The following is a 27,180-nucleotide window of genomic DNA, read 5'->3' as shown; positions in this document are numbered from 1 at the left end:
GTACTTAAGGATATCAGACTAAGTTCACGCCTGAGCGGAGCTATCGGTGTCGATTTCGGGAGACCCAGTATTTTCCTCCAGAATAGCGCTTCCAATTTGGGCCACAGTTCTGCCGGTAGATTAGGCATCGCGTCTGTACCATAAGTTACTGTAGGGATAACTTTCTTTTTGTAGAAGTCCCTTACTGGAATTATGGAATAACGACCAAATTTAAGGTCAATTGCCTTTCCCTGGTTCGATAGGTTCTTGACTTTATCAATGAGGGTTTCTTGCATTGATTTGTCTTGCGCCGAGCTGTCTAGTATGGCTCCTAGGTACTTGAAACTGTGCACCTTTTCGATTCGGATGGAACCGAGGCAGAAGTTGGACTTTTCTGTTTTTTTGGAGTTTTTTTGAAGCTTCATTGTTTTAGTTTTAGACACGTTGATTTCCAAATTGTTTTCTTCCATGTACCTTTGCAAGTTGTTTAACTGCCGTTGGAGACCTATAGGAGTCTGGTCTAGTAGGATCAAATCGTCGGCGTAGAGTAAACGGCTAATCAAGGTTCCACCCAGTTTAGGTGGGAAGGATCGGATTCGTGTTTCGGAGGTTTGAAAGTCCCCCAGATAAGTCCAGAAGAGCGCAGGGGCGAGGGGACAACCCTGTTTAACGCCTCTCAAAGTTTTTATTTCCTCCGACAGGAGTCCTTGTTGGTTTAGTCTTACTCTCATAGTTGTATCAGAGTATAGGGCTTTGATCGGGTTCAGGATCTCTGGTGGGCATTTCCAGTTGGTAAGTTTCTGCCATAATCTGGCACGGTTCACTTTATCGAAGGCCTGTGTTAAGTCAATAAACGTGATGTATAAATCTGGTTTACCTTCGAATATCTTACTTTTCAGGATGTTCAGTATCATAATGTTCGCGTTCGTACCCAGTACGACATACTGTGGTAAATCTAATCGACGCAATATGAGGAGAGGTAACAACTCCCAAGGCCAGAGAGGTGATGGGGGTTTGGGGAACCAAGGAGGTAGACCACACGACCAACAGCTTTTTTTAGAGAATGGTGTGGACACCTGGGATCTGGAACCCCGGGTTACTCGAAGCATGGCAGCCTTGTGTTAAACCTTTCAGATTACCGACCAACAGAACAAGAAATGCAGGTCTTGGAGAAAGGGATGGGCTTTGTGCCTACAAACTTACACAGCCCATTCACCTTCCGGCAGGAATTTAGCCAATTCAAGAGGAAAATACATTTACACCAATTCTTTTAGGACAATGCTCACGAACAAGAGGCCTCAGAATCAGGCCTTTGTAATAAATCCACCTTTTGTGTGCCAACAGCAGCTCAGAGTCCAGAAGCACCAAAAGAGGGTGATTAAGGAAATTAAAACTCTCGAACAACAAGCTAAAAGAAAAAAGACTTTCCATAACATTAGCAACAACGAAACCCATGCTCTTAAACAACCGTCTAACAATCAAGAGTTTGTAATACATAAGGCAGATAAAGGAGGCGCCACAGTGATTCTTAATTGAGCAAATTACATAAGAGAATGCAACCGTCAATTGTTAGATTTAACATCCTATCAATTACTTACAGAGGACCCTATCCCACAACTATTGAAAATGATTACCCACAAAGTCTTAAAGGCATAAGAAAGAGGCTGGATCAGTCAGAAAGAATGTGACTTTCTGATTAAAGACAAACCCCAGATTCCACAGTTCTACATCTTGCCAAAAATACATAAGGCGATGGTTAACCCACCAGGGAGACCAATAGTCTCGGTGTGAACTCTGTCTTAGAGCCCTTATCGCGATTTGCAGATTTAACTCTTTTGTATTGGATACCACGCAAATTATATCAGAAGTGGAAGATTTGAACTTTGATCCTCAAATCGAGATCCTGGTGGGATTAGATGTAGTGGCCCTGTACTCTAGCATTCCCCAACAACTGTCCTTGGAGGTGCTAGAAGAAAAACTGTTAAGAGACCACACTGTGAAAACCACTCCCATTTCCTTCATCATATGGTGTGCAGAAATGGCCCTATTGGAGAGCTACTTCCATTTCAACGGGGAGTTCTTTAAACAGGTGCAAGGAACAGCCATGGGCGCCACCCTGGCACGAGCTTAGCAAACCTGTATATGGAGTCTTTCGAGATGAATATCGTCATGAATGATGCCAACCCGTTTATGAGCCACATTAGAAAATGGCGACGATACATAGATGTTATTTTTATTATCTGGACTGGTAATTAACAGGAACTGGATCAGTTCTTCAATTGGATCAACCTGCAGAATGGATTCTTGAAATTTACACACCAACATAGCACAGTTTCTTTAGACTTTATAGACATCACCATCTGTGTGGAACCTAAGGCGAAAAAAACTGCATGTTATACCATTCAATAAACCAACAGATAGAAACTCTTTGTTACACTACTCCAGCTTTCACCCGTGCCATGTACGCGACAATTTACCACTGGGCCACTTTTTAAGACTGAAAAGGAATAGTACCAACAGAATAGATTATCAGGTAGAAGCAACCAATGTGAAGGAAAAACTGGACAAACAGAGGCTATCCGAGAAAGATCACTCGGAACGCCTGGAAACGGGCGAATAATAACAATAGAGATGCCCTCCTAGAATATAGGGAACAGCGGACACAGAAAGAGACAAGTAAAAGACTTGTCTTTGTCAATACATAGAACCATCTCTCGAATGGAATCAAAAGAATTATTGGGAAAAACTGGCATTTATTGGAGAACTATGACCATCCAATTTCAAGACCTATAATTGCCTTTAAAAGGAATCGGAATGTCAAAGAAGATCTTACCAGAAATGACATCAGTAAGAAACCAATGAAGCAGCAGACATTACCACAACAATGGGTATTTCCAACACTGACTGGACACACGCAATGTGGTAACTGCCTATGCTTCCCTCCACATTCAATAGTACAGCAGTAGATATTGGTTTGCCGACCCCCTGGCAACAGAAAACTTTCACCAACTGCAACCCCAACATGGTCATATGTGGGCAAAACGGATAGAAAAATCAAAATCCGGATTGGGGAACATAAAGGTTGCATAAGGACTAGGACACGGAATGCACCCCTGGTAGACCACTGGATTGAGCATAATCATACGGTGGAAGATATCAGCTGGACAGTCCTATATAAACAGAGGTCCGGTATGGACAGTAACAAAGACAAAAGATCCCTTTTGAAAAAAGAACAGCAACTCATTTTTCTTACCAATAGTATGAATACAAGACTCAATGAGAAAATCGACTTGTGGGTCTGAACATCGGAGATTATCCTTATGACATTTGAGCTGTACAATCAGGGCGTTAATCCAACGATGTATTACGGCGCTTTAACACCAATGAAGCAGACTTTGACAACAGTCCTAATTCGAGCTTCACTAAATGGTATTTTTCACCACGATGACCGTGGGTCCGAACGAGCGAACCTGAGTAAGATTCACATCCATTAACCTAAGATTCGTATTGAGGCTCCACCGCGCATGCGCTTATCGTAAAAACTAACGTAAAAGAACTCTAAAGGTGCCGCAAACTAACAGAAGTCAATCTGGAAGTGATCGACTGTCGATAAAACGCGGGCGAATTCAGCTACGCATGAATGCCGAACCCAGACCCGACCACAGCGGTAAGAGTACTCACGTAGACATTTCTTTGTCTGGAGAAGAGCCTGGGTGGGGGCATATCGATCTATTAGATAGCGCATGCTAATGCAGTATTCTCTCGCCGCACCACAATAGCATTTCCTGCGTTAGCGGTAAGGACATATGAACTATGCGTTTGCCGGCTAATGAGAACGTAGGTTTTCAGGAGTTAATGAACATGACGAACGGGCAGGCCATTCGGTGGGATGTAAATGATCAGGAACCCAGATCTGCAACGATAGCGACAAGGGGTTTGTGTAGTCATTTGGTTTTTTCCGTGCAGATTAAAGCAAACCCGCGGTGAGCAAGAACGACGTTTAACGCACAACGGGTCAGATGGGAAAGGCATTTGACAACACATCGGCGTATTAAACCGCTTTGGGCTGAAGAATTTAGGGCACTTAAACAACATGCCCAGAGGGATTACCAGTTGAAATAAGTTCCACGAATGGGACAAGTAGTAGACTGCACCCCCATAGAGACGACCCAACACTTACTTTTTTGTGTGGTTTCGTTTCCCTAGTGATTAAAGACGGAGTCAGGTGGAACTAATACCACACAGCACGTTCAGTAGGAGGCGAGCTAATCTAGACGACCCTCTAAAGACCCCACAAATGGAACTCACCCCATGGGGTAAGCCAATGGTATAATGTGCACAATTGACATCATCTGATTAGCCGGTTAAGCCCCTAATGGACTCTTTTCTTTCAGACTTCTTTCCAGTTCAGTCAGAGCATATGCTCCGCAGGAGTGAGATCCCTATTACATGACCACATCAACAGCAGCGGATTTACAACTGATGAAAGGGTGAGTGGCATATAGTCTTATGTCCTACTGGCCAGTGATTGAATTGAATACACTATGTTTCCGCACTTAAGACCCATTCCCAGAACTTAGTCAAGGTTGTAGGCATTGGTTAAGCACTGTTAGCCATGTGATCTGTTCTAAAAGCAAATCTAGCACTTTCCTGACTCTATACGGTTGTTTTTTAGACTTGAGAGTTGACTGCTATGACTAAACTATAGTTGTCCTTTAAGTATAGTAGTTGGATAGGTTACTAATACGCCTATTCCTTGTCACTGTTCTCTGATAAGGTGGTGATTCCCTTCCAGGTAGATGGATGGCAAGGGTACTACAAACCCTTAAGAAGAAGACACCATTTGAATCTCAACTAATAGTTGATTTGACTTTGTTTGTAGTGATCATTGTCTGATTTTAGGTTATCAGGTTGACATTATCGCTATGCATGTCTTATTAGCCCTTCCCTAAAAAGCCCCTGAAGAATTTCCGAGTATTAATCACATTTACATTGAAACGGAAAGAAACATGTCGAGCACCAGTTTTGTGTGCGTGTGTAGAATGAGATGGTGACAGTGACAGTGACTGAAGGAAAGAGTGAATAGAAATAGATTGAGTGAGGTGTGTGAAATGAGGTATGGCCTGGTGTGATAAGTAACGCAGCACATTATACTCTAAATGGTTAAAACTCAAAATTAATCGAATTATCGATGGAAAGGGTCTAAGCTTGTGCATCTACCACTGTTAAACGTGATATTTAGACTCCCAACACAGGAGACTTTATTAGCACTTTAATGATACACTGGAGGTGTACTTTTAATATTTACGTGTAAAGTGAATAATAAAATATTTATTTTTCTACAATTTCTTGTCTAAATAGTAGTCTTTTTTTTTTTTCTCTCGCCGAAAAATGAATACGGTACGAGAATAGAACCCACCCAGAGAAGGCAGTGATGAATAGCGCCAGCTTAGTTGTTGTAATTTGTCAAGGGTTAACCCCTTTATGTAGAGGGTAGGCTGGTGCTATATACCCCTCTATTCTCTTTTTTTGTTGAAATAGGCACTAGTTTAACCCATGCCATACCAAGATTAACTCATTGTAATACCAGTATATTGTGAGGGGTAAGTAATGCGAGGCGGACAACTGCTTGTAGATTTCTCAAAATATGTCATTTTATCAAAGAAATTATATAAAGAAAATACCTTGCTTGCTCTACTCTACAGAGGAATTCCCTACCTAGTCTAGAGGATAAGGGAACATTTTCTAGCATTGGTAAACTAGCCCTCACACTAAACAACACAAATACAAAGGAAATTAGAGGGTTCAAAATTGAGGGGAGCTGGGAGCTATTCAGTTCCTGCTTCTTGCATAGCAGAGCCTGGTTAGCTGGAAACCAACAGCTACCAGGAGCTACTTTTGGCTTCTAGCGACCACTGGTGCTTTCCAAACATATACATTTGACATTTGACATTGACTTTCAGTATTTGAGAATGTTAATAAAAAAGAATTAGAACACATCTAATACACTAACACAAATGGTTCATCCAAAATGGACAGAAAGTTAAAGGAGCATCTCTGGTGGCTCCTGGGTCCCCTGCGGTAGCTCCTGCCTACAGGGTGTTCCCTGACATATAGGATCTGGTTTTAGCTCCTGGTCATTGAATATCCGTTTCAAACCCTGAAATTATATAGCAACACAATATAATAAACAATATCGACACAATATTTGAATGGCCTTCTCCTGTCCTAGTTATTATCCCTTCCACAGGATTGAAAGCCAACTCAACATTTTCGACCAAAGAGAGGTTTTGAACCAGTTGTTCAAAGTCCAAACAAAAGTTTAATAAACAAAAATCCACTGGTAACCATGGGTGACAAGATCTCCTTCCAACTTCCAGAAAAGAAATGGTACCAATGGTAATCCTGGTTACTGTGATAAATTGTCTCTTCTTCAAGATGATCTGCCACAGTTCAAAAAGAAAGTGTAATATTCTTCAAATTTCAGTGATTCACAATGCCTTAGGACTTCTTCAGTTGCAACTATACATTTGGTATACTAGTCGGGATGCTTTCCATGTGTTGCTACTCCCATTTTCAACAGCTCACACCTACTGTTGGTACTATTTGCCACTATGAGAACAGTCCTCTTTGTCCCACAGTACGTAACTGATTCAACCATTTCAATGTGACATCTGCTGACAACATAATATACAAGTTGTCTCAGGAGGATAGCTCAGTTGCAACATGCTCGCCTTGGAAGCAAGACGACACTGAGCAACACGGGTTCGATCCCCGGGTCCGGGCTTAGAAACCTCTGGGTATTAAGACATCATATCCTAGCAAGTATTACTACTTCTGCTCAATACTGTTGAATTAAGTAGGGTTCAAGTAGACATTTCAACCTCAGTAATAATAGAAAATCGACCAATAGATAAATGATGGCAGGATTCCGTATGTATATAGTCAAAAAACCTTTAACAATACAAAATATTAATTTCATTATAAATTTCCAATAGTTCATCAAGTAGATTAGACCCAACTCTCCTAATTCTTTTCCAATCAACCTTCATTCATAACTCATGTATACCATATGAATACCAACAACTATATATTAGCATAGGTGTCTATTATAACCATGGCCAAAATACACAACACATTTCCTAAACTATAGTCCTATGTTTCACAGATGTGTCCCTCTATACACATATAGGCAATGATTGTTTGTCGACACGTGTTTCGGTTGTATTTTAGTGGGTGCAGAATATCTTGCCCCGATTGTTCAGCCAACCTTCCTCAGGACGCAGGACAACAAATAAGTGTTTTCCTCTGTGATGAATGGGGTGAGCCCCGTGATATAGGACGAAATTTCTAGTGTCTAGTGTTGGTGCTGTTAAGGTGGACATACTCTCCACCCAGTGCTATCTCGTGGGCGCAGTACACTGTACTCTATCTAATTCAAGGTTTTCAATATTTTGAATCTTGGAATGTTAGATCCCAGCTCCCCCAGGTCCGGGTTTCTCTGTATTCACAGCCACAGCCACGACGCAATTTCGAATGGTGTGATCATGTATGTACCAACGTACAAAGTCGCCTATCTTCATAGGAGTTTGCGTAGTATCTACGCTTCGGTATGGAGATGAAAAATCCCAACTGGGTATAAATTGGAGTGTCTTATCACTGACACTCTGTGTCTATTTATTTCGTGTGGACACACTGTTTCTCGTGTAGCATTACTTATTCTTCTGCACGTCTTGCACCTCGGATAAATCGACCTTCCTCTCGAGTGCCATCACAGTAGAATCTCTTCAGGTTGGAAAGGTACTCTTCCTTTTAATGGCTTTCTTAAAAGGGGCAGTCTTTTTGCCTCTTCTGCCTGTCTTACTAGAACAACCTGCGTCTGCCCAAAAGAATCTCTCCTTTCTAGCTTCAGCAGTCTTTCGCACCACAAGCAAGTTGTATTCTACTTCAGAGTATTCTTCATAGGCTTTTGATTTCCCCTTCCCCAGGTTTGCTCCCACCTTTCTGCCAATCATTAGCCCAAACAATTACCCAGAAGCTCTTGTGGCACACTCTCAGCTACAGGTGAAGTGTGGGCGACTTGTTTCTTATGCCACTTGATTGTTAACAATGTCACTTTGCGGTAGGATGGCTTTGGCAAGATAGTTTTACTATATAAAGGGAAGTGCTGCAGATCAGATTCCTAAGTGGGAGTATTTTACTACCTATGTTTTTCTAGTTGAGAGTAAAATAATTGTTTTAGGGAGTAAAAAAGTAAGTAAGTCCCATTCTCAAATGGAGTAAATTATGAGAGTAAAAGTATGTTTTACTTGTAAAACAGAAATGTTTTGTGATGAATGTATGCACCTAGTTACTCATGCACATTAAAACATTAATGCAGCAATAGTAGTTTCTCCCTATGGCACTAAGTGTACTACTGGCCCAAACGTATCCATGGAGTTGTGTGGGACAAAGCAGGGAGAAGGCCCTTAGTTTGTTTTCTATTTTTATTGGGAGTATTTTTACTCCACTGTTTTTATTTTTTGGGAGCATTTGCCCAATTATAGGGAGTAAAAGTGGCTGCTACAGCCGTCATCTGTATGGCTGATAAAGGAGATGCCTTTTGGCTTGGGGTTATGCTTGTTCTTCTCTCCAAGGCTTATAAGTCTTTACTTCTTTGAAATGGAACAAATGTCCCTTCTAGATACAGTATAGAGTGCAGTCTTGGAAGTGAAAACACAATTAGGCACACGCAACCTCCTTCAAGTAGATTTTAAGGTTTAAAGTCTAGTAACCAATTATATTCCCATGTAACGGCAAGGGATGAGATTCTGACTTCCTTTGGGAATTTTAATTAGGCACATGCGACCTCTTTCAAGTAGTTTTCACTCTCTGTAACTTACAACTCATAGAAGGACACTGTTCGGTATTCTGTAATGGTTTAGAAAGCGTTCTCTTGTATAATTAGAGACACGCAACCACTCCGTTATACGGCAACAGTCTTCAGATACATCAGCAATGGTTTTCTAGTACTTTAGCTTCTCACGCGAATATTGATCTTCAATGTTCTATGCAAGTGCTACACTTCCATTGTCAGTAAGACCTCTGCTATAACGAATGGCTTTGACTCTCATTCAACAACAAGCAAGTCTGTTAGGCGTTGCCTACAGCTACCAGCACTGCTCGTGCAGTGTATCTGAATGCCGTGCTTCACTCACCGGCTTCAATGACGCTGGTTTTGCGGGTCGCACTGCTTTCCCGACTTCCTCTGCTTCTACTAGTTCTGGCTCACTGGGGACACACACCCTTCTCCAGCACGGGTGTCTTTGGTCCGGTCACTTGATTTGGGAGTTTCCTTTTCTCCCGGGACCTTTGGCTTGCCTTCTGCTTTTGGCCTTAGTCTCCTGCACTTCCACAGCTCTGCAATCACAGCAACAAAGTTCACATGAGGAATACTTGGCCTCCAGTTTGTCTTCCATTGCGCAACCTCTGTACTTGGGAGAACAGGACTCTCTCAGAGCTTGCAGGTCTGTTGTCTCCACGCTCCGGTGTCCCTTCTATTCTTCCACTTTCTTGTGATTTACCAGCCTTGTGCTTCTCCTCTACTACTGCTCCTACAGCCAGTGTTCCAGCTCCCGTTCCAACTCCTTCTACTCCTCCTTTCCTGCTGGGGCCTTTTATTGCTCACAGAATAAATGATTGGCTTCAGGTATAGGCAATTGACCTTAATTGCCTGACTACTGCAATTGCTAACAGGCTTAATTGCCTGACTTCTACAACTGCATACCTCTTCTACCCTCTTCCTCATCTCAATACCTCTACGATTCTTCTGGGACGTGTAGTTTCTTCCATCAAAGTTATGATTTTCAACTTCTACAGCGTTTGTAAGGGTAGATTTAATTCCCTTAACATTTTTAACAGACAGGTTTTCAGAGCTAGCGATTTCAGAGGAACATGGTTTAGTGAAAACACCATTTCCATATTCCTTTACATTGTACCCTTGCGTTTGAGGAAGGTATTTAGTTTGGGATTCCGAAAAGTTTTAAAGACATTACACTGGCAATAAGCCATAACCTCTTTAGGCACATTGTGAAAGAATTTCCTATCGGAGGAAAAATACTGCGTCTAATCTCCTCACCACCCTGGGCCAGGTCATCTCACAGGTGATCCTCTCTCAGTACACCAGCCCCAGGGTTGGGATCAGGAAGCGTCTGCCTTCCCCATGCTACGTGGGTGGAGACTTTAGGCAGGGTTTCAGTGAGGGACCCGGAGGATTTTTCATGCTATCCATTGCATAGCTTGATAAACTTTGTTACCAATGGAACACATGCATAACCATGTTTAATTTCAGTGTGTTGCCAGATTGCTCACTGCAAATATTTGCTTAGTTCATCCATTTCTGATCATGCTTCTAGTGAACCCACTGCATTGCCAGTTTAATTTGCTGCACCATCAGTATAACCACTGCTCAACTAGATCATTTCAATATACTATGTGTGTCCATTACATAGTACAATATAGTCTGCTTCTCATTAATTTTGCTGCAAGTATGCAAATTGCAAGCCAGCCTAATCCACTACACCCAATGAATAGCAGATTTAATGTACTGTGCCGCCAATGATCGCATAAGAAAAGCAAGATTCATTGTGCCACTTTTCTTTGTACTGTGTAGCTTGGCCAATTTATGGTGCCCACCAATATTTTCATTGGTGATAGACTGGGTTAATCTAGATTTGGAATCTAGCCACTGCATATCCAGATTATTATTATTATTATTATATTTTTTTATTTGGTTGGTTGAACTTAACCTTTCAAATATAAAACAATCAAAGATGGAAACATAAGATCACAATTTAACATAAGAAAAACAGGAAGTAACAAAAACTAGAGCTAAAAAGCAAATGCAAATGGCTAGCAAGGCAGATTCTAACATCAAACAGTTCAAAAAATTAACAGTAGCTATTTGTATTGCTGTGCAGGACGAATTTAAAATTGCTGCCCAACAATCTTGGGATCGTTCTGAGACAAGAACGTAAGGAGTTTTCTTCATCTTGCATTGTGAGCACTACCGAGCGTTGTGTGGATAGCTCAGACTCCTCATGACACCTTTGCGTTGAGCCTAATCGCGAAGCTAGGTAGGCATCAACACTGGCTTTTAAATCAGATAATGCAGAAGTAGATGACTGGGGAAAGGTTGAGACTGGAGAAGATCAAAGGTGACATGCTTTTTGGTCGAAGAAGCATTCTCCGCACTTTTCATTTGTGGTTGCATGACAGGAGCTGAATCGGACATCCTGGAAGATGATGCAAGTGGGAGATCTGTAGGCATCTGCAGATTGCACAAGCGTGAGGCTAAGTAGGCATCAATACTTGCTTTATAATCAAAACGAGCATTCACGATAGTGGGAATGGTAGGAGCAATTGGTGGGATGGGAGAGATCGAACATGAGCTGGTTTGCGATTGGGACAATAGTGTCGTAGCAACTGACTGCTGTGGTTGCTCATAATCTTTCATGGATAGAACCAGCTGACTAAGTGGGGACAAAGACACTGGATGGGTGTAACGCTCACCTGATTCCCACGGAGGTGCTGATCCCGGCTGGGCTGCTATCGTTTCTTCAATTGAGAAGCGTAGAGCTCGGACGACTCTCAGGACTAGGCTTCCTTTTATCGAATGTCTGACTTGCAGGGTAAGTTTTCTGCAGGTGGAAGAAAAAGGGTTAATCACCGTTTGATGGGATTCCTTCTCCCACCAATCGCCAGTTTCTCCCACAGCCTAGCTTTCTACTTGTCTCGGCGAGCTCTCACCTTAGGCGTATAAATGCTGAGCTCTCCATCCTGCGTCTGGTGCAGGGGTGCGTGGATTCCAGTTACGTCACTGGATGAGTTCAGTGTTGAGGCTCAAGTCTTTTGCGGCCTTAGTTGTGGCACTGGTGCTGGGATGCCGAAGAGCGATGCCGCCGTTACTGCACGAGCCTGTAAGTATACTGTAGTCTTTAGGCTTTAAAAGATGGGCACCTCACTAATGTCCCTTTTCCTTTGTTTCAGGCCTCGGGATGCTGTGGGCTTAGTTTTCCGTTGCCGCTGCACGTGGCGATGCACGCAAGTATAATGTTCGTTGGCCGCTTTTAATGGCACCTCTAATAATGTCCTTTTTCTAGTTTTCAGGTGCCGGGATGCTGCGGTTGATGCGGCCGCTTCTGCGCGTGCAAAAACTGATAAGTTAAGATGAATTCGACTGCCTTCACCCGAACCCCTTTTTAATTATGTCCTTTGCCTTTCAGGTGCAGAGAAGCTGCCGAAGAGAAGGCCGCGGTTAGCTCCGTTGCAATCACGGATGGATCAGGTAAGCGGGCGTGGCTGCGAGCGAGTTGCACTTTTCTAACCTTATCTTTATTCTTTGCAGGTTTTGCCGGTGACTGGATTCCGGGATCTGGTAAGTATTGTTCTGTGTCTTTCTTCATCCACAGGTTGCTGCGCGGAAGCTGAAGATGACTCTGGACCTGGAATGTAGGAGCCGATTCGGTGAGCGTCCTGCTGCTGCTGCAGAATAACGCGAAGCACGGGTTTTCCATCGGGCGTGGTTTAAATAGCAGAGAAGTGCTTCCAGTGTGTGTTCTTCCACCGGTTCCACCTAGGTAAGAAAAGAGTTCCTGAATGGAGGGAATAGTTCCTCCCAGCCCTGATGGCTGGGGACTTCAACCAGACTGGATTGTTCTGGGTAAATATGCAGCATGGTCTGCCTCAGGTAAGTCCACCCAAGCATTATTACACTGTTTATCAATATGAGCCCGGCGCCCATGGCGCCGGGACTGAAACCCTTCATGAGCCTGGCACCAAAGGCGCCAGGACAGGGTCCAAAGGGCCCCTGTAGGGGTCTGCTGGGTCCGCAGTAGTGGAAGACGGGTCTGCTTCCGAGGGCGCTGGGCCAGTCCTGGCCCCTCGGGAGTAGCGCCCATGACAATGGGTGGCCGAGAACGAACAGACTGATGTTGAAGTGGAGATTAGAGGCTCCAAGTTAGTGAGAGCAGGAAAGGGTTGCAGTTGAGGAGCCGCATGAGGAATGATTGAGGGCACGGTGGATGTGGAGGACTGTCCTAGAGCTTTGAAAAAGGCTGCGAGGGAGTGTTTGGAGTGTTTGATGGCAGTCAAGTTTTTGGTTTTCTTGATTGCCGGACGAGTCCTTCAGTTAAGTGACTTAACAATAGGGATCGCATTTGGTCCCGTGGAGTCTGCAAAGGGGGAACCTAAAGCAGGCTGTTTGGAGAAAAGAGACGAAGTGGGCATTTGAGAAGGAATATCTGAAAGTGGAGCAAACGTGGGGATAAGAACTAGTTCGGGAAGCAAGAGGGGGGCAGGTATAGACTCAGGAATGTGAGGAGCGGGTAAAGACTGGACAGTGGAGGTAGACTCGGAAACACCAGCAGGATGAATTGGCGGTTAAAGACCGGGGTCACCAGAGGTGTCCTGGGAAATTGGCACTGATGGCAAGAGGGGAACAGCAATAGGTCTAATTATGCCTGGGATGGAAGGAAGGTGACTCATCAAAGGAACAATGAAGCAATTCAAAGATGGTTGAGTGGGGTCTTGCACAAGCTCAACAATAGCATCAGGTTGAATGGTAGACATTGTTTGTGAGTGGATAAAGGAAAAATTGGTAGAGAGAGAGGAGAACCGTGTGCATGTAGCCATTTGGCAAGGTCTTCAAACAAGGCAGATTGGATCGAGAGTTTCTGATCTATGTGCTCATAGTTGAGATTGCAAGGTTAATGAAGGTAAGGGCAGCTTGAATAAATGCAAGTTGTTGGGGCAAAGCAGCAGAGGATGGTGTTTGTGGAGCGCTGGGAGTAGGCATGGCAAATGAATCCATAAGTGAAGATTAGCAAATGATTGATGAATGGATGGAGATCTCAGCAGGGATTTAATTGTGAGTTTCTTCAGACATAGACGAAATGGAGACAGGACTCAAAGAAGCATGGATGGATATGTCTGAGACATCAGGCTGCAAGGAGGGAAATTGGATTGGTGAAAGAGCAGGTCCTTTTTCTGGAAGCAAGGAATGGGGGTTAACTGAGTTGAGCATTGTAATGTCAGACAAAGGGTGAGTATTCATATGAGCCTGCGCAGATTGATGAGCGGCTGGAGATTTGTTAACAGTAGAAGAGAGGGCATTGGGCTTAGGGGTATGTGGGGTTGAAGGGTAACCCGGGTTCGGCATTTGAGATGCCTCATTGAGAACTGGCGGAAAAGGAAATGTGGCAGGCATTATTGGGCCAATGATGCGAGGGGCCAAGAAAGGAGTCAGCGTGATGGCTGAAAAGAATCGTGGCGATTGAACTGGGACTTGGCCACAGGCAGTGAGGGTGAGGAGAGCACAAGCATTTTTAGGCATGTTTGTTGTTAGTTTGTAGGTGTAAAACACCATTCAGCTAAGGTCACAGAGAAAAACAATACTTACAGCACTAAAAGTTGGACCAAGGGTTTAAAAAAGCAGCAAAGAGCAGCACATTTTGCTTATTAGACAAGTGACAAACGTAATTAATGATGAAAGTGAACAATAAAAAAGGAAGGGAAAAGAAAGAAAGAAAACGGGAAATCAAATACAAGAAGACAGTTAATATTGCATATAAGCGAACAGGTGATGAACAATAAGCAATGAACAGTGAGTTAAAAGTACCAAGCAAACTGCAATCGCAGACTACAGCTAATGTGGGAAAGCGGTACTTGAGCCGGTACTTGCCCGTGTGCGCGCGCGCTGTGTGCGTGCACAATCAATATGTAGTTAACAGGCTACCGTAGGCTGAAAACAAGAGCCAATCCCTGCGAAACGGGGGCGGGTTTACTAATGTCAGTGTCAATCACTAGCAACCGCTGAAAGTACACTTTCTTTTGATGAGTGCAGGTCCAGAGGAGAATCCAACAGCGTAGCAGCGGGAAAGCGGTACTTGAGCTGGTACTTGCCCGTGTTCGCCAGATTATTAATTTTGATAACTGGATATCCTGAATGACCACAGTAATCGAGTGTTTTCACCAATATAGCTTATGCATACTAAATATCTTTAACACCTGTTACACACTTTGCATACATAGCTCATTTGTTGGAAGTAGGTTACTAGTGTGTAAACTGCACCGTTTGATTGATCATTTCCCCAATGATTCTCATTTCCCCAATGATTCACTGCTAGCCTATCTGTTGTATAGGTAGATTGACTTAATCGTGTTACCATTTTTCATGATTTTTATTTGTTTATTTCCTGTCTGTAACCAGTATATCCAACTGCAAAGGTTAACTCCTTGGCCCATTATTTTCGATGCGCGTTTAAACAAGAAGGGAAGGGAAACCTAATCATTGAACTTCTCTTTTACACCGCCTCCTTCACCCACTTAATGTATGGGCATTTAAACAGCATACCAAGAAACCACAAGGACAGCAGAATCAAAACTGAATAAAAGAGAAGGACCGTGATGAGATTGGCCCTCGCTGCTCCTTCACATGAGTCAACCAGATACTCCAAAGGAATCCCACTCCCTCCTCTCCTAAGACCTGTAATGAGCTTCATTTCTTCTGGAAACCTTGTGAAGTATCTTTCCAAACTGAATAACTCCTTTGACTTCAGAATCAGTAAAAGATCCCTAACTCTGCAGCCTCAGTTCTGTCAATGCCAACAACAGGATATAAGATCCGCGACTACAAGCACCAGCACCTACTACACATTTGGTTACTTGACAACCCACCCCGAAGAGGAAGATGAACCAGATCGCTGCACTTTCAGTCGCCAAACACTCCTTAAATCTGTAAACCCTTCTTCAAGGACCAAATGGACCTAATCTTCATCACAGAAACCTGACTGTCTGATAAATCGCCACTCATCCACAAGTGTATCTCCTCTCACTACAAGATCAAAGGCCCAAATTGTACTACTAGAGGTAGATCTCTGGCAATGGCAGTGAGAGAAATTTGAAGGCGCAAGCTACTAGCCAGCCATGAAAAGTCACTCCTCATCTCAATTCGATTCATACAGACAGCACACCACTTCTTAATTGCGCAGAGTCAATCACTAGCAATTGGTGAGTGCACATGTTGCACCCTAGCAGTGGTACACTGAGATTCTGTCCTAATCTCTACACCCTCTATCGACAAACTCTCTCACCCTTACCTGTCCCATCTCACACCTCCTCACTAAGTTTCTTCCTCCTATACAAACCACTGCTCTACATCCCGAACTTCACTGACAAGCTTGCTGATGCAGCCACTACCCTGTCTGTGGCTAGCCAATAGTTGAATATACGGAGATTAGGGATGTAACGGTATAACTGTATACCGTTAAAGATACCGTGAACCACTTAATTGAACAATAATAACCGTCACATTGTTTATACCGTTATACCGTTCATACCGTAAAGTGTGCTTTTCAATCTGATTTGGAAAGGCTGCAGTAAGCAAGTGCTGCGCAGTCTCGGTCTTGCACTGTTGGATGTGCCGTCTGCCAAGTAGTTTCAGTTGGAGCAGTTTTTAATGCCATTCCATAAACCACACGTGCCTGACACAAAATCAATATGTTAGCAATAGGAAGAATAGATTCAGTGCCAAGAAGGAAAAGGGTCTACTTTGGGTTGGCGGCTTTGGGGTTTTTATATTTATAATGGATAATGTTCTCTAAACATATGGCAATGGGGTATTTCTCAGGTTCTATCATTGAATTTACATATAATCAAAATTCACTCATCTCTGTGGGTATTCCCTGCTGCCATACCAAAGGGTAACACATCCGTGATTACTGAACACCTTTTGGCCCGCAAGGTGTGTGTGTGTGTGTGTGTGTGTGTGTGTGTGTGTGTGTGTGTGTGTGTGTGTGTGTGTGTGTGTGTGTGTGTGTGTGTGTGTGTGTGTGTGTGTGTGTGTGTGTGTGTGTGTGTGTGTGTGTGTGTGTGTGTGTGTGTGTGTGTGTGTGTGTGTGTGTGTGTGTGTGTGTGTGTGTGTGTGTGTGTGTGTGTGTGTGTGTGTGTGTGTGTGTGTGTGTGTGTGTGTTTGTTTTCGTGTTTTCGTTCACCAGTAGCCAGTGGGAGAGCATAAAGCCTAAATGACCACTTAAGAAAAGCTATTCAGTTTGCTTTGCCAGTTGCAGCAGGGCTCCCACCCCTCTCCTCCTCTCCACACGTGTGTTTGGTGGAAGCAAGGCATTTCAGTGGAAAGTATGTTGAAAAGCCCAATTCTGGCCCTGGGTGCCTGGTTTTGTTTGTGGTGATAAATCTGTCAATTTATGACCTTTTAGAAAATATTTGTTAATATTAGTTAACTCCACCTGCTATACCGCGATAACCATGATATACCGTCATTTGGCAAGAAGGTGATCGTACCGTCATAAAACTAATACCGTGACACCCCTAACTGAGATTTCAGCTTCCAGCTCGAAAAGAAGACCATCCTGCCACTAGATTCCTTGCATGGACATTACCACTTCACATGGTTAAAAGCACGTAGCTGGCCAAAGTATGGACCTTTTCTGTAATTTGAATAAAGCGACAGTTTTTTTTCCCCCCAGCCCACCTGTTCATTCTGTTCACAATATTCATTAGGCAACCCCAATCTCTGAACCATCCGAAGGTGACCTTGACCACACCATGAAAATAGCAAATTGACCTCCATTACAGATCCAACAACTTAACCAAATGAGAAAATCCACAATATTCATAACTGGATTATTTCCACATTAGACGGCCTCACTCCGAAAAAAACATTTTAAACGCTAACAAAAGCAGAAACTTGCAAAATGATTCACTCCTGAACTAAACTTCATGAAAAAAAGAAAATTGGGTGTTGGAGAAAATTTGCTGGAAAAATAACTTTGATTCAGAAAAATGTGCCTACTGATGGGGACGCCAATTCCATTGGGGGAAGGCTATGTGACAATTTGGTGATGCCGCTTCCCAATAGTCCCCCTAAAGATTATGGAAAGTGGGACCTCACAGGGCAAGACGCCACTCATGGGGGAGAAGGACTCCCATTCCACAAAGGAACTCCCTGACCCGTTTTCCCTTGGCATCAAGTCTGGGTCAGAAATTCCTGAAAACTCTACAAAGTCTTCTGTCTTTGACCTGCGAATCAATATCACCCAGACAAAGAAGCACCAAATACAGCTGCAGAGTAATAACAGACTGACTAGGTGTGGTAATGAGAAGAGTTGGCCCCATGGAGGCATAGAGATCACCTCAACAACTGACCATCCATAGTACTGAAAAGAGTTGGCGCCAAGATCACATCAACAACATCAAAGAATTATTTGGATTATGCTGAGGAGGATCCAGCCTCAGAAAATAAAGACTGAGAAAGCACTAGGACGAAGAGCACCCGAGTTGTTGTTGGTTTAGGCACTGACAACCCTTTTGAGACAGGTACGTTCTTTGCTTCAAATCTTAATAAAGCTTTGTTGAAACATGCCACCCCTTTGTCCGACTCCTTACTCCACCTTGCTACAGATCCAAAAATCTAAGACAATCAGGATAGCAAAGCACAGTCATACCCTACCAAGGAACCATCACTACCGGCTCCTTCCTCGCCCTCTCTAACCTCACCATCGACTCTGGCAATCCAACTAGATCTCTGGACATTTGGTGACCCTTAACCTATACAAAGCTATCATGAAATATCATAAACTGATGTTATTCCTATCCTTCCTAATGACTCAATCCATACCAGGCATGACCCATTTCTTGTGACCCCTGCATATGTCAGACCACTGCTCAAAACCCCCACAGCTGACTCAAACGGCTATGTTATCTACCCCCCCATCCCAAACACTCCTTTCATCAGTAAAGTACTGGAAAAATATGTATGGTCAACTCCAGGACTTTATCAAAACAAAGAACTCTCAGGCCGACTCACTGCACAGTTAGACGTTGCATACTGAATCAGCTTTGGGGTCCATCTGGGATATACTTAAGAGCCACACAGGAAACAATTCAGAAAGTGTATGCATCCTCCTGTGAATCTTGGCTACTTTTGAGATTTATCAGCCACAAGATTCCTCTAATCAGACTGGCAGGCATTGGACTAAAAGGAACTGCCCTACTCTGTATTACCTCATTCACCAGTAGGACCGAAACCATGATCATAGCCCCTTACAAATTCCAGCCGCGCCATTTGACCCGGGGAGCACCCCACACCATTGCGTTTCCTTTTCAACATATGCATGCCAACCCTCCTGTACCTCATCAAGCAGTCTGTCACCCCATGCTACAAGTAAGCAAACTGCGTAATCTACAAACTCAAGAACGATCTGTGAATGATCTCTCCAGACAAAAACATGCCTTGGATGCACAGATGACTGCATACAGACTATATGTAAAACCTACCAAAACAGAAGTGATGCTTTGCAGCACAGCTCCTTTATCCACCACCTCGATCCCTTGACCTGATGAGGTGGACTCCTGCCTAAAGCCATCCTCTACCATAAGGAATCTTGGAACCACTATGTGACAGTACTCTCGCACCCAACCATGAGAGCCATTGTCAGAAATTGGTTCTTCCAACTGTTCACCCTACGTACCATATGTATTGTTTATCCATAGGGCCATAGCTAATGCTAACAAGATTGGATTACACAAACGGCCTCTACCTTGGGCTCCCATAATACTTCATGCTAAAAACTGCAGTCCAAAATGCAGCAGCTAGACTAGTTCATGTCCACGGGTTGAAAATATTCAAACACATCAACCCCAGCAATATGTTTCCTCTATTGGCTCCCTGTCAAATTAAGAATCCTTTTCAAGATGCTTTGCTTTCCCCATTGCGCCATCCATGAAAATTACCTAGTTTCCTTAACAATAAAGTTCCAGCACTACGCTCCAGCCAGAACGCTGATGTCCAGTAGCATGGCACTAGTCTTACTCCTTAAATTAAACAGACGACAACAAGAAGGATCAACATTCTCCCTACTCGCTACCAGAGTATGGAAAACCCTACCTTACCATTTAAAAGAGAACCTCCTAACAGCTCAAGATATGACATCTCATTTAACCAATTTACAGTAACGCCACCAAACCTTGATTAGCACAGCTAGAAGGTACCCTTTCCCTATGACTGTTGGGCAGAATTATATGCAGTACCCTTTGGGAACACCACACATAATTAAGACTACAAGTGATGGTACAAATTCACCTTTGGTACAAGCCTGTACTACACTGTTAAAGTGGCAGCAGTAGCGGAGCAGCCAGACTTACCTCAAGAGTAAGTGAGCAGTATCAAATAGTTACACAAAGGACAGCAATTACTACGATTCAGGCAAACACTGACTCGAGGTTTTCAAGTAAAAGAATATACATTTATTTCACTCTTCAGTTGTATAACATTACACCATTATAAGCAGTTTAAAAATCACACTCTCAATAGGCCACAACACTTCCCTTAAATCCCAGACACATTAAGCTCACTAAATGAAGTGGGAGCAAAATGGTACTCCAGCAATTTAAAAGGGAGCGAAAGACCAAAGTTATTAGAAATTAGATCAAACCAACAGGTAGGTACTCAGGGCAGTTGAACAAGAGGAACTCCAGTGAGGAGATCAGATAGAAAAGGCTTAGGGCCAAAGTCAATCGGAGAAAAGTCTTTTGCTCAAGATCACACGGTTCAGGGTAGTTCGCGGTAAAGTTCGTGCCACGGATTTCAGACTTGGTTGGTTGGTAGAAAAGTTAATTTAAAAAGAAGAGAAGGACAAGCCCTCGGATTGGTGAAAGATTTCACACACTTTCCCCGCAGCTGCATGAAATGAACAACCGGGTTTGCACAGTACCTTAAAACTGAGAGGAAGTTGTAGCTGAGGCGGACGTTCCTGGTATTACCTGCAGGCTCACGGTTCCTGAAGCGACAGTCGGACTGATCAGAAGTAGGAAGACTGGAGGGTCTTGCGCTACCCAGGGAAGAAACCAGCAGCAGAGCAAAGCAACAAATAAAAGGTGCACTCCTTAAAACCCAAGCAGGGTCCGACCTTCCTGGCTATCCGGCCCACTGTAGCTCTGTACAGCGAATTTGACCAGAGAAGGGGTCCTGGCTTTCAGTTTGGGGGAACTGGTTGGTCCCACCAGCTCAAGGGAAGAGGTTTCCTGGAGGATCTTCTCTGTCAGCGGATTCTGACGATTTGGACCGGCAGCAGGGCTTCACCGGGCAGTTCAGTCGTTGAAGGGGTCCCCTTCAGTCAGCTCCTCGTTGGTTCTTGCGTTCCATTGGTGACTCTGTCTTTCCAGTCCCAGAGACCTGCTTTTTTATGCAGTTTTCCCCCATTCATACAGCCTGGCTGTCAATCGCACAGCAGGGTGGCTGGAATGACAAGGTCAGTCCCCTTAGTCAAACAGACAAGAGTGCGACTTGGGTTACCAAGGGAACCCATGGCAGGGGTCCGAAGACCCCTCCCTCACATCCTGCCTACCCAGACTTTCAGGCGCCTTAAGGAGGGCTTCTGTGCAGAAGCCCGCGAAAAGGCAGCGAACAAAGGAATCATCCCCGGTTTGGCGCGCAGAGAAGAGAAAGACTTTAATAAAAAAAAAAATGTCGACTTAACCCAGCCAGAGCCAAAATAAAATGTATTTGGCAAGCGGGTTCATGTTTGAGGCTAATATAATAGCCTAAAACATTACCATGGTTATATAATATAACCGCTTTAGAAAAGGTAGGGTAGTTACCACTGCCACCAGCCAAGTCTTAATGTAAAGGGAGCGAAACAGTGCTCCAAGAGACACAAACAAAAAGGGATAGGAATTGACCCTTTCCAATACTCCATGTAAGATGGGGTGTACTGGGTCTGTACTTTTAAGAGACTACATAAAGTTAATGGCAACTTTACATGTTTCTGGGAGACAGTAGTCGGTCCCAGAAAAATTGAGTCAGAGGGAAGTCGAAAAAGACAAACCTGTGTTACTGCACTGAAGGTGCTGTGTAACGCACACAAAAATGGTGCTCGTGGAGTAGGTGAGGCTCCAGAGCCAAGATCACACAAATGGTAAAAACGCACACAGCAAAACACATATAAGAGTGGAAAAAAGGCTCACACTTACCAGATGAAAAAAATAAATCCTAGAAATCCAGCAAAGCTGCTGAGGGACTGATTAGGTAAGGGAAATTAGCCATTTATGAGAATTCTCCCTAACAGTGACACACCTCGTACTTGAATCTCGTGCATAGTCCACCTTACAAAACATACTACATAAGAGAGCAGTCTTCTATACCTCCCTCTTGGGGAACCACGCTCCCACCCTAATGTCTCCCACACCGTAAGGTGAATAAGCTCTATAACTCACAAATCAACCTTAATATGAATAGGCACAATAACCAACAAATCCTAATAAAATCTGGTCCCTATCTATACAGTCACATAAAATGCTGCTGGTAACAAACCAAGGAGAGGCCAGTCTGGTTGTCCATCTCCAATCCTACAAGACTCTGAACATGCCAATGGTCTCTCACATTAAAGAAGAATTCTACAATGAATACCAATGACATTCTTTGAGCCCTGATCTCACAACCTCCTGCAACTTACCCCCTACCTCACTAACGTCGCACTACTAGAATTGTGCATTCCACAGGGTCTTCTGTATTAAACTGACTTCTGCCCTGTACATTGGTTATTAAAATGTCCACCGCTCCCATTGCTGAGCGCTGATGAAGGAGCTGGTGCATCGAATGGTGACTCGAGCAATGCGAGGCAGTGGTACTTTGTTGGTTCGTGCCGATGCAACAATGTGCTTTACCTAGCATGGTGCAGCGGCAAACCGAGTAGAAGGGCAAATGCTGGTCCAGATATTTATGAACCCCAAAGGATCTTGAAGGTTTGCTCAGCATGAAACTCGAACAAATCACTGGCCTGCAGACATATATTTGGATACAAGTATAAAAAAAGGGGGAAAAATAAGGTGCATTTTCTATCTACATGCACTCTTCCACTTCTTTCCTTCATTATGTTTGGTTTTTATTCTTCCTTACAAATTAAGATTGTTATTGAAGGCCACTTTTTGCTTTTTAAAGGGGGTTGCCCTCATTTTTCATTTGATCTACATGTACATTTACTTAACAGGCCCTCTTTAATTTTTGGACATGACAGCAATTTTGCAATACTTCTAGATGCATTTTCTGATCCATTATGCTCTGTAATGCCCTATTATGCCTTGTTGTTTTGTATTTACAGTGTCCTGTTGCTGGGTACAATGACTGTGGTGTAGGGGGACAGCAGCTTTTAGCACTTCGTACACCCCAATGAATTACATAATGCAGGTTTGCGGCACTTAATTCAAGTAAAGGACAAATCATCCAATGTTAACCTGCAAAGGAAGACTCCACTGATGCCCTGTCAACAGGACAAGGTAACTACATCCCAGGTTAAGAATGGGAGATATTGGTATTGGCAAATTGCGCTTTCCCTCAGTAATCAGTCTCTTTTCCAAAAAGTCAAAATTTTAGATAACTAAAAAGTCTTGACAAACCTTCATCCGTTAGTGATTTATCCTCAAAAGTGAGCCGACACGTGTTTCGACCTAAGTCGTCCTCAAGGCCTTCAGTTATCTAAAACATTTACTTTTTGGAAAAAATGCCATTACTGAGGCAAAGCGTGATTCACCAATATTATCTCTGGTTTCACTTTTTTGGAGGTTGTTATGAGCAAACGTCATGGAATTGGCTACGCAGCTTACCGTATCATTTGATTTGCAATGGTCCTCACTCACGGTCAAGTGATTTGACCCATAAACATTTTGTGACTTCAGGTTAAGAATGGGATAAAAGTCTAGACTGTGTGGATTATCTCCCAGAAAACCCAACCTCGGGCCAAGAGGAATTCAACCTCCCAAACGACCATTATCATGCCCATTAAGCTCCTAGCAGCCCTCAAAATATTTCAGGACGTCCGGTCCCAGGTCTTCCTCTCAGTAGAGGCACAGATCAAAAGCAACACTCATTTAAGAGTGCCGTACTTCCTCCCTGCTTTCCAGTCTATAGAATCTGGCCATTTCTTACCGTCCGAGCAAAGAGCTTGTGCTCTCCTTTCACTTTAAATATATCTAGGCAGTGCAGGAAGTCCTCAAAGCTTAAGCTTAATGTTGGGGGGAATTCTCAGAAATGTTCTAATTTCCTTCTACCTTACAGACCCCCAGCTCTTTTTGCTGGACTTTAGGACTTTTAATTTCTAACCTGGCGAGAGTGAGCCCTTTTTCTCACAATCTCATGTATTTTATTGTGATTTGGACCATGTGTTTCTTTTAACTTTGGAGTCTGACAAACTCCATAGGCATCATCTTTACAGTATGACACACAGCACCTTCAGTGCAGTGGCAAAGGAAAGCATCTTAGATTTACCCCAAAGGTTTAAATACCTTCTCTTGGATAAACTACTGTTTCCAAGAGCAGTGATGTGAAATTGACTTTACTTACATTTGTAACTTTCTAGACCCAGCCCACACTATCTTACAATAGGTTGCTGGAGGGGTTACTTAGTATCTGCTTTGACTAGTTTCTCATGTAACATTTTTATGTTACCCTTTCTACAATTAATGGCTGGTGGCAGTGGTTTACTTTTTACTACCATTGTGCGTTTTTACCGCAGGCTGCGTTCGCAGCTGCAGTAAAGCTCCCATTGGTGCCCATTTTGTCATAATGGCCCCCGGTCTTCTTTGTTTTTGCCATTTCTTGTTCGAAAGGTCCTTCTTGAGATTTACTCTGCGCGCCAAACCAGGTGCCGACTCCCTGTACTTAATCCCCTTGGTTACAGGAATGCACCCAAAGGTGACTGGCCGGCTGGATGTCCGGCAAGAACAGCTACCTTGCTGTGTGATTGACAGCTAGGCTGGAATGAATGGGAGAAACCTTCATAAAAGGCAAGGCTTTTTGGCTTGGATGGGAGAGTCGACCACTGGACGATGAAATCCAAAGAAGAACTTGGAAGAGATGCCTGCTGCAACTCCTGGACTGTTGGTTTGCCTGGTGAAGCCCTGCTACGCTGTGCTGAAGGTCCGAATTCGCCTCGACTAGAGAAGCCCTGCAAGGCCGACTTCTCCCTTTTGAGTTGGTGGGACCAATCAACTCCAATGTAAGCCCATCTGGACATGCTCTCGAAGCTGGCTGTATTTCCACTGCTGCTGCTTCTGGAACCGAAGTGCCAGGGAGAGGAACACCCGATTGTGTGCGTTGCTTTTAAGTCGGACCTGAGCGCTCGGAAGATCCTCCCTACTTCCCTGATGCAGGACTGACCAAGCCTGAGCCACCTCAATAGAGTGCTGGACCCCAGAAGCAAGGAAAGTCCAGAGTGGTATTCGAGAACCGCAGTGTTACTATTTTCTGTCAGACGCGAGGAGCTGAAACACAGAAGGACCGCTGAATTGAAGGTTGCCCATTGCTGCCGCTGACCGTCCTATTGCAGAGCAGGATTCCTCAGATGTCCTCCCTTTTGTCCTCACGACTGAGGCTCAGGAACAACAGGATCTGCATAGCTGTACAGGAACAGAAGCCGACTGGAACCATTTCTTCGAACCAGAGATACAGTAAAGTCTAAGAACTTACCTCTTGTTGTGTAGCCTTGCTTGCTCTCAGTTGAGACCTGTCTTGGTTACCTTGCAGAGTTGCTAAAGCTTAGCCCCTCACAAGACTCCCAGTGTGTGGCCCTTCAAGTGTTCTATTTTTCTACAAACATTTCTAAAAACATTGTGCAAGACTTTTTACTTGCTTGCAAAGAAGATCTTCAGCTCCCCTAGACATTGTGCAGTGGCTGTCCTGGCATCCTGAGAGACTCTTCTTTACCTCTGACTTTGTGCTTTGGCCTTTCCCCCAGGAAAGGGTTAATTCACTCTGCATTGGAAGGTTTTAAAATAACTTACTTGTTTGTGATTTATTTGTTAAGCTTTGTTTTATTCCTCTATTGTATGTTTTACACCAAACTCAGTATTGCTCTAAATTAGAGGTCCCCAACCTTTTGAGCGCAATGAGCAACATTTGTTTATCAAATTAAATGGTGAGCAACATCATTTCTTCAACAGAACATATTGGTGCTCAGTTGGCGGACAAATGATTGCAACACAAATTAGAAATGTAACAAACTAAGGCCTGCTAATAGAACATTTTAATTTGCAGTACTGCAGTTATCTAGAGCACGTTCAATTTTAGTAAAATAAATGTACAAGGCCTTTAACTTATTTTGAAATTAAGTGGTTGTTTAGAGCAAATGTTGAGACCATTGAGTGGCCAGTAGGACATTTTTAGACAGATGCGACCAGTAAAGTTATTCTAAAATATAGTAGGACTAAATATTACCAGGGGCTTCAGGTTCTCGAGCAAAATATTTTAAAGCAATTTAGTGCAAATGTTTCCTTGCATTCGACAGTACAATTGGTCACAAATGGAGCACTGATTTTCAGGTGCACTTTGGGATTCTGCCCAAGGAATTTCTGGAATATTTAGTGGCAAATGGTGCATTCCTACAAGACCAGTATTACTGTTCCTCAGTCGTTGATTGCTGTATTATGGACTGTTTTTTCTTCAGGAATTTTGTGAAAGTTTGCATTTCTGATTGAAAGCGTGATCCCTATCCTCTTGAGTTAATTTTCCAATGGTGAGGGGTGTAGGTACCACAAAGATGTCTGACAGCCAGAGGAGCTGGTTGGTGATGTTTACGCTCAACAAGAAGGCATTGGAAAGTATTACTAATTTACAGGAAATGAAGCTATTCTCTCAAAACTGTTAAACCGATCAGAGGCCACAAATGAAAGTGTTAGTTTCAGTCTTTGGTTAAAACTATCCGGGACAGAAATATTGGCAAACAGTGTCTCCCAGTTCAGGAGGTCCAAGTTATAGAAAGAAATGCCCCATGGTTCGATGCAGAATGTAGAATCTCAAAGAAAATTGAACCTTGATTTACTGAGGGGTGTGTAACGGCTGGTCAGATTTATAGTTTCAAAAGAAAGACAAAAATTAATGTATTGACAAATAATGGAAGCTTTTTTCGAAGGACATCACATTTGATTTATATTTAATGCAATTGTCAAGGCAGGCATTATGCCATCTCCTTGGGCAAGTTGTTCTTGGACCACTAGTCGCCCCCCCCACAACCCATGATTATAAGCCAATTTCCTTACTGAAAATTGCCAGTAAAATATTCTCCAAATGTTTGTTGCTCAGACTGGAGATGTTGGCTCAAAGTAACAACATCTTGAAAACAAAGGGGGGTCTGGGAATCTCTCTACCAGCACGAA

At 43.4% G+C, this 27,180-nt stretch overlaps 1 protein-coding gene and 1 long non-coding RNA gene across 2 annotated transcripts in view; both read left to right on the top strand.

Annotated features, from left to right (window-relative positions):
- Nucleotides 1–27,180, top strand: part of BET1 (Bet1 golgi vesicular membrane trafficking protein) — a 143,319-nt gene that overhangs the window by 52,582 nt on the left and 63,557 nt on the right. The window lies entirely within an intron of this gene.
- The window catches only part of LOC138569979 (uncharacterized), a 103,679-nt gene that overhangs the window by 52,284 nt on the left and 24,215 nt on the right, over nt 1–27,180 (top strand). Inside the window, exon 2 of the long non-coding RNA XR_011303361.1 lies at nt 23,133–23,307. This is a non-coding gene — a long non-coding RNA (uncharacterized lncRNA). The remainder of the gene's footprint in view (nt 1–23,132; nt 23,308–27,180) is intronic.

The sequence above is a fragment of the Ambystoma mexicanum genome, chromosome 2q, assembly GCF_040938575.1.
Source record: "Ambystoma mexicanum isolate Mex_15411 chromosome 2q, UKY_AmexF1_1, whole genome shotgun sequence".
NCBI classification, from domain to species: domain Eukaryota; kingdom Metazoa; phylum Chordata; class Amphibia; order Caudata; family Ambystomatidae; genus Ambystoma; species Ambystoma mexicanum.
The sequence above is the reverse complement of the archived record's forward strand: the minus strand, read 5'-3'. Positions and strand labels throughout refer to the sequence as shown.